General features: G+C 45.9%; 1 pseudogene; it reads left to right on the top strand.

Moving 5' to 3' along the window:
- The first annotated feature begins 4,833 nt into the window (after window positions 1–4,833).
- Window positions 4,834–5,632, top strand: LOC119236133 (NEDD8-conjugating enzyme UBE2F-like; annotated as a pseudogene).
- The last annotated feature ends 3,077 nt before the right edge of the window (window positions 5,633–8,709 follow it).

Consider the following 8,709-nt stretch of genomic DNA (forward strand, 5'->3'; position numbering starts at 1 on the left):
TTTCTCTGGTAAAATGACTCCCTTTAAAGATGTGTAAGTTTTCTGACTGTTCACAGTTGGATAACTCCATGGGTTAAAATAGCCAAGTCAAAATAATTATGAATCATGGTCCCTAAATCTAGAACTTAATTTTGGTGTGCCAGGGAAGGAAAGGAATCTCTCTTAGCAACAAATCCTCCCAGTCGTTCCTCATGGGCGCCATCTTCACCTCTGCCCTGGACCATCCCTGTGGTGGGAGGGGGGAGTCTCTTACACAGGCTAACTGTCCTCTTAGTAGGGACAGGCAGAAATGGCTTGGAGAGGCTGTTTCCTGCCTCTCTTCCTAGATTCCCATTCCTTTAGCTTTGACGCAAGGAGATGAGCTTTTTCAACCCTGCAAAGCAGATGAGCTTCAGCTTGGGTCTTTGGCTGCAGGCAGTCTCTCTCAGCAAAGCTGTAGATGCACACGGTCAGTGGCCAGACTGCCCAGATTCAAGTCATAGCTCTAGCCCCAACTTCAGACCTTGGGTGAACTATTCTATGCCTCAGTTCCTCCATTGCGTTCCTGTGAAGATTAAATGGATGAATGAGCGTAAAGCACCTGGAGTCTGGCCCATGATGAATGCTTCAGAAATGTTAGCTTTTTTTAAAAAAGATTTATTTATTTTGGGCCACCCCAGTGGCGCAGTGGTTGAGTGCTAGGTTGCGAAGCTGCCCACAGCCTCTGCAGCGCCTGTTCGATCCCCGGCCGCCAGGAGAGGGTCCCACATGGCACTCAGTTCTCTCCTGCTGCCTGCCCGCTGCTCCCCTCAGCAGTGTATTTCATCCATCTGCCTGTTCTGCTCTGGTGAGTTCTCTTACCCTCCCGCACTTCTGACTGTACCCAGTGCTTGTATACATAAATAAATAAATCTTGAAAAAAAAAAGATTTATTTATTTATGTATACAAGAACTGGGATACAGGCCAGAGGTGTGGGGGGTGAGAGGATTCACCAGAGACAGAGTGGGGAGCAGAACAGGTGGACTGACTGAAATATACTGCTGAGGGGAGCAGCGGGCGAATAAGGAGAGGTCTGCTGCGCCATGTGGGTCACCTCGCTGGCCAGGGATCAAACTCGTGCTCACTGGCTGCAGGTAGACCCACAGTGCTGCGTATCAACCCCTTGCGCCACCAGGGAGGCCCCATAAATGTTAGCTTTTACTATTCATTGTTCTCTGCAAAATTTGTCTCTTGGACTCAGAACTGAAGGCGTTCTGAGGGAGAACAGCCAGCACACACCGTCTCCTGACATTGCAACCAAGCCCACCTATGTCAGGGGCATGGTCTGGGCTTCGGGAGACCCACGCAGTACAGCTGCATCCCAGGGATGCCGACCTCCCAGCCCGGGGTGGGGGATCCTCTCTGCTCTGAACCCCACCTCAACTCAGTCAACTCCATGCTGTAGGGACATCCCCAGAACACCCAACTTCCTGTATTGGTCAGATCTTCTTCAGTTACAGGCGACAGAATCTTTGGGTAGAGGGACTTTGTTGGACTTCATCACCACAAAGCTCAAGAGCTTCAGGCACAGTGAGATCCCGCCATTAAAATGATGTTTTCTGATATGTTCAGTGTCTCTGACGCTTGCCCTCTCCTCTCTCCATGTCTCACTTCCGCCTATCCCTGGGTTGGGGTTTCAGTACCAGGCAGTCTCTGTCCTCATAGTGGAAGATCCAGGTTTACCTCCTCCCAGCTTAGAGCCTCTGGAGAAACAGCTTCTACTTCTCTGAAATCCCTGAAGGGCTTGGGAATGCCTTGGCTTTCTCTGGCTGGACATCCCAAGTGACAGCCCAGAGTCACTTGTGATGTCACGTGACCAGCCAGGAAGGGGGGCAGGAATTGATACTTATCGACCGTATGTTCCGTAGCAGACATTTTATAGCTCCTCATGGTGAACACTAGCTCTTTTTTGGGAGGAAACTAAATCTCATGGCTGTCTTCTTTTATCCAAAGACAATCCCTCGGCCCGTGCCCTGATCCCATCCCTCTATCTCCCTAGAGACAAAGCACCATCCACTAACTTCCCCTCTCTCCTCACTCTGTTTCCTCCTGAGCCTCCAAACATGCTTAAGACTCTCGGACTCAAAACAAACAAAAAGAATGTAGTGTACCATCTCTATCCCCTCACCTTTTACTCACACCTCAGATGTAATCCATTTTCTCTTGCTGCCATCTTCTGGCACTGCTCGCTCTGAAGTCACCAGTTACTTCCTGAGAGACAAATCCTGGTCTCCCTTGTCTGCCAACCGTGCTTTCCTTCCTGAAGCTCTGACTCCACTTGGCTTCCTTTATTTTGTTCATTTCTGGCTCTCCTTCTCCCTTCTCTGGTGACTTCCTTCCCTGTACTCTTTGATTAAAAGTTTATGAGAAGAGGGCCTCCCCGGTGGCGCAGAGGTTGAGCGCTGGGTTGCGAAGCTGTCCGTCAGCCTCTGCAGCGCCGGTTCGATCCCCGGCTGCTCCCCGGCCACCAGAGGAGGGTCCCACATGGCGCGCAGACCTCTCCTGCCGCCCGCTGCTCCCCTCAGCAGTGTACTTCGGTCCTTCTGCCTGCTCTGCTTACCGCTTTGGCTCTGGTGAATTCTCTCACCCTCCTACACTTCTGACTGTACCCAGTGCTTGCATGAATGTATGTATAAATCAATCAATCAATCAATCAATAAATCTTTAAAAAAAAAAAAAAAGTTTATGAGAAGAGAAAGCCAACTCCCCTTTCATTTACATCGATGGTTTGACATACTGTTTCTTCATTGGTGATTCCCCCCCTTTTTTTTAATGGATTTATTTATTTATGCATACAAAAACTGGGGTGTAAGCCAGAGGTGTGGGGGTGGGGGGTGAGAGGATTCACCAGAGACAGAGTAGGGAGCCGAACAGGATGATTAACCAAGGGGAGCCTGCTGAGGGGAGCAGCAGGTGAGACAGGAGAGGTCTGCTGCACCATGTGGGTCACCTCCCTGGCCAAGATGGAACTGGTGCTGCAGTGGCTGGGAATAGCTTCACAGTGCTGTAACTTAACCCCTTTTGCCACCAGGGAGGCCCTGGTGATTTCCCCTTCTCTAGGGGGTGTGTCCATGAGTGTCAGTTTCTATACCCTAGCACAGAACCTGAAGAGCGCACTGTCAGGATACAGTGATAAGTGGATTTCCTCAAAGCAGGTGTTTAAGGAATGGCAGAACAGTGCCCAGACCTGGAACTATATCCCAAGCCACTGTCGAAGGCAGACTCCCCGAGTGAAGTAGCATCTCCAATACAGGTTAGGAGGGGCAGTTGTCCTGTCCTTGCTGAATCCTTCTGATGATGACTCAGCCTCGGACTCAACCACGCAGTGCTGCGGTCATCTCTCCTAGTTACCCCCTCCTCTTGTATTTGCAGTTGAGACAGCCATGTCAGAGTGGAAAGCGCATGATATCTAGAATTCCAGATCTGGGTTTGTGGCCTGTTTTTTTTTAATCTCTAGAAAACCAGTGGCCAGTTTTGGGTGTCAGCCTGCATTATTGCCTCTCAGAACAAGACACCAGAATAGATGCTAACTCTAGCACAACTGTGAAGATGGTGAGTTGGGAAGCCACAATGAGCATTTTTGCCTTGAAAAACATATTAGGTAAAAGTGCAACCACAAAATGGGAAAAGAATATTTGCAAATCATGAATCTGTTAAGGGACTTGTAGCCAGAACACATAAAGAAGCCTTCCATATAGAAGCTATGCCTTGCTCAATGACGTTTGTGTCGATGGTGGGTGGTACATGTGGTGGTGGCCATTGGGCTCTCCCAAATGGCTTGGGTGTATAGTGGGCTGTACCAGCTCTATTTGTGTAATTATGCACTATGACATTTGCACAATGATCAAATTGCCTAATGAAACACTTCTCAGAACATATTCCTGTTGTTAAGCAATGAAGGAGTTTAACTCAACAACAAAAAGACAAGTGACCCAATTTAAAAATGAGCAAAGGATTTGAATAGATATTTTTTCAAAGAACATATTCAAATTACCACAGAGCATAAGAAAAGATTAGTCGTTAGGGAAATACAACTCAAAAAACACTAATGAGATACCACTTTTTTTTTTTTTTTTTTTTACCACAGGGTCTTTTTTTTTTTTAATTTAATTTTACTTTTTTTTATTTATTTATTTATTTATTTATTTATTTATTTATTTATTTATTTATACAAGCACTGGGTACAGTCAGAAGCGCGGGAGGGTGAGAGAACTCACCAGAGCCAAAGCAGGGAGCAGAGCAGGCAGAAGGACCGAAGTACACTGCCGAGGGGAGCAGCGGGCAGTAGGAGAGGTCTGCGCGCCATGTGGGACCCTCCTCCAGTGGCCGGGGAGCAGCCGGGGATCGAACCAGCACTGCAGAGGCTGCGGGCAGCTTCGCAACCCAGCGCTCAACCGCTGCACCACTGGGAAGGCCCGAGATACCACTTCTTGTCCACTAGCATGGTTATAATGAAAAAGACAGACAATAGCAAGTGATGGCAAGGATGTGGAGAAATCAAAACCCTTGTGCATTGCTGGTGGGTAAAATCACATAGACTCTGTGGAAATGGGATGGTGGATCCTTAAAAAAGTTAAACATAGAATTTCCAAATGATCCAGTAATTCCACTTCTGGGTACATACACAGAGAATTTAAAGCAAGACGAATAGATACTTGTATACAATATTCATAGCAGTATTATTCACCACCTAACATTCACTAACTGATGGACAAACAAAATGTGGTATCTTCACATAACATACGATATTATTTAGTCACAGAAAAGAACAAAGTACTGAAAAAGCAACAACATGGATAAACCTTGAAAACCTCATGCCAAGTGAGTCAGATACAAAAGGCTGCACAATGTATGATTTCATACAAAATGTCCGGAATAGGCACGTTCCAAGAGAAAATAGATTAGCGGTTGCCAGGACTAGGGGAAGATGGAAGTGGAATGGGTCGCTAATAGATTTGAGAGTGATTGGGAATGTTCTGGAATTAGATAATGGTGACTGTTGTATAATTTTGAGAATATGTTTTAGGTCTATTGACTTGTAGTTTAGAATGGTGAACTTTGCCTTCCCAGCATGACTGGGCATGGTGTTGGGTGCCAGCCCCACCTCGCCTGTTGGGGGTGCCCAGGCTAAAGGCAGCAGTCATGCTGGCACGGGAACAGAAGTGAGATGGTGATCTCAAAGGGTCCCAGACATCAGCCTCTCAAGAAAAGGCTGTCTGTGAGAGTCAGATTGCTTGTTGAAGAGGTTACAGAATATGAAGCGAACTTACCTTGTACCAGGGTGGGAATTTGCAGCTTGACACAGAAGTTCCTGATGCACACATGTTGGTGTCTCCCAAAGTGAGATGCTTGACCACGATCTGGCCCCTCAACATCACTACCTTGTGTCTAAGTTTACTGAGAAAAAGTCAGATTAACAGTATCCTGGCTGGACTCCCAGGAGGACATTAAAGGATGTTGCTTGGGGATGAAACTCTTTGTTTACTTATCTTTTGAAGTTATAAGAGCCAATGAATATTGAAGCTGCAGAACTTCGTTTGCATGCCAAGGAGAACTTCTGGAATAAAGTGGAAGACTACATTAAGCATTATGCCAGATGATAGAAGACTACTGGCTGTGTGTTCCAAGTGTCTCCAACTTAAACCAAGGGGGATCCCTTCCTCCAAAATTTTGAGGTCCCTCTCAGTCCCACTGTGTTGTCTGAGTTCTAGGACCATATTGTCAGAGAAAGAATTGCTTCATGACTGTACATTGTAGATGGAGAGTCCTCATAAATACAGTAAGCCACTGTGTTTGGGATTCTAAAGAGGTATCTGTTTACCTTGATGTGCTTACTTTTTGGAAAGTGTACTATATAGACTATTGATGAGATTCCCGAAAAGTTGTAATATAATGAATTTAGAATTGCGGATAGAGCTTACGTCTTTCCCTTTCTCCCCAGACAAAATCAGTTCCCGAATCAGTGATGCCAATGAGGTGCTCAGTGTAGGTTTTTTTTTTTTTTTTTTGAAGATTTATTTATTTATGCATACAGGGCCTCCCCTGGTGGTGAAGCTGCCCGCAGCCTCTGCAGTGCTGGTTTGATCCCTGGCCACCAGCGAGGGTCCCACATGGCGCGCAGACCTCTCCTGTCTCGCCCACTGCTCCCCTCAGCAGTGTACTTCATCAGTCTGCCTGTTCTGTTCCCAGCTCTGGCTCTGGTGAATTCTCTCACCCTCCTGCGCTTCTAACTGTACCCAGTGCTTATATAAATAAACAAATCTTGAAAATAATATTTATGCATACAAGAGCTGGGGTACAGGCCAGAGATGTGGGGGGTGGGGAGATGAGAGGATTCACCAGAGACAGAGTAGGGAGCAGAACAGGCAAACTAACTGAAACACACTGCTGAGGGGAGCAGCGGGTGAGACAGGAGAGGGCTGCCTCACCATATGGGTTTCTCCCTGGCCGGCTGGGGATTGAACGGTGCTGCAGAGGCTGTGGATTGCTTCATAGTGCGGTGCTTTACCTCTTGTGCCACCAGGGAGGCCCCTCAGTGTAGCTTAAAGACAGGCGATAAGAAACCCATCACAGAGTTGGGGGGGGTGGTGGAAAAAAATCTGATTGGATGCAGATTCTCTTGGCTTCTTCCAGGAATGTGGGCCCTGCCAGATGGCATGACTCCTCCCAGAGTATAGTCATTCACTGTAGACCTTTTACTGAAAAGTGCATTTTATTAATGGGCCTCCCTGGGGGCCTAGGGATTAAGTGTCAGCGCTAGCACCACAATTGGCTTGAGTTCAATTCCCAGCCAGGGAGCTGACCCACATGGCGCAGCAGACCTCTCCTGTCTCACCCGCTGCTCCCCTCAGCAGTGTATTTCAGTAAATCTGTCTGCTCTGTTCCCCACTGTCTCTGATGAATCCTCTCACCCCCCTGTACCTCTGGTCTACACCCCAGCTCTTCCACACAAAAATAAAATCTTTACTGCTGCCACCATTGTTTTCAGCGTTATAAATGTAGCGATTGAACACTAGCAAGCTGCTGGAGAGTAACCCACGGTGGTCACAAACACTAAACCACTACTTTCCATCTGGGAGGTGGCCTTGGCTGTGCTTTCTCCTCCCGACACATTTAGGGATGAAATTTATAGACCCTAATTTAGAAACAGAATGTTAACCACAAAGGATTCCAGAAAGTACAGTGTTTAACTTTGCAGCCTTGGGAGTATCAGCAGGACATTTGAATGGATGTTGCTAACCAATTCACCTACCTACACAAATTCATGCTTTGGCCCTATCCCTAAAAGGAGAGATCCAAAATCCCATTGGTCATAACCCATCTCTGGGGGATGTTTATTCTAGTTCAGTCTAATTCTACCTCAATGGCCTATACTCTAAGAAATTTATTGTCAAGTAACCAATAATAGCACATCTTATAATTATAGGGATAATGTAAGAGGTGGAAGGTGGGGTAGAAATGGTTTGATATCTATACATATCTATACACAATAGTGCCAGGAAAAAATATAAAAATGCTAAAGTAGTCCTTATTTCTCAGCTATTCATGAATTAGTTATTAATAGTTGTAATTTCTTTCTCCATTCCTGGTTCTAAGTTCCTTTCCCTAGACAGCATCTCAGTTGGATGATGTTCTTTATCTGGTTCATCATGTGATGAAATTCTACACAATGTCATCAGGTGTAGAATGATGTTCTGGGAAATGTGGATGATTACAGTGTCTGGAAATTAAATTTAAACCAATATGGTGAGGTAATATAACTCAGATGTAGGACAGTAGACATACTGTTGACCTTGACAGGTGAAAGTAATCTGCTTTTTTTTCTTTTTTTGTTCTTTGGGCTAGAGATAAAAACATATTCCAGGTCCACAGTTCCATGGCTGCAGATACCAGGGGCAGGTATTTACTTCATGAAGAGAGTATATCTGAAATAACAGCTATAAGTCAGGGCAAACAAGTAGCAATTTAAATGTGGATAAGATAGGGATCAGAAGTGGCAGTAATTACCATTCCATCAGGGATACGCAATGTTGTGGTGAAGGACAGTTCCAGGGGCTTTTCTTTTAAAGATTTATCTATTTATCTATTTATTTATTTATTTATGCATACAAGAACTGGGGTGTAGGCCAGAGGTGTGCTGGGGTGGGGTTCACTAAAGACAGTTTGGGGAGCAGAACAGGCAGATTTACTGAAAAACACTGCTAAGGGGAGCAGCAGGCAAGAGAGGGGAGGTCTGCTGCACCATATGTGGGTTAGCACCCAGGCCTTAGCTGTGATAGTGGTGAGATTTACCCCCTAGGCTACTAGGGAGGCCTGGCTTTGCTTTTCTTATCACCATAGCTTTCACGCTATGCGACAGTCAATATGAAGATTCTGCCAGTTGCCAAGTGCATTACAACTGTGCCTGCAGGAACTGGGAAATAACAACAGAATGGATATGTGACATAAACCCAGGCCAAAATTCCTTTTAAATTACTTGACGCCCAAGTATTAGTTTACTAAATAAACTCTAACAAAACACTACAAACTGGGTGGTTTAAACAACATAAATTTATTGTCTTACAGTTCTGAAGGTTATTAGTCCAAGATCAAGGTGTCAGCAAGGTTGGTTCTTTCCAAGGGCTCGAAGTGAGAATCTCTTCTGCGCCTGCTCCCTAGCTTCTGATAGTGTGCTGTTGATCCTTGGTGCC

This window comes from Talpa occidentalis, unplaced genomic scaffold, assembly GCF_014898055.3.
Source record: "Talpa occidentalis isolate TD23 unplaced genomic scaffold, MPIMG_talOcc4v2.1 talOcc4.9, whole genome shotgun sequence".
In the NCBI taxonomy this organism is placed as follows: Eukaryota; Metazoa; Chordata; class Mammalia; order Eulipotyphla; family Talpidae; genus Talpa; species Talpa occidentalis.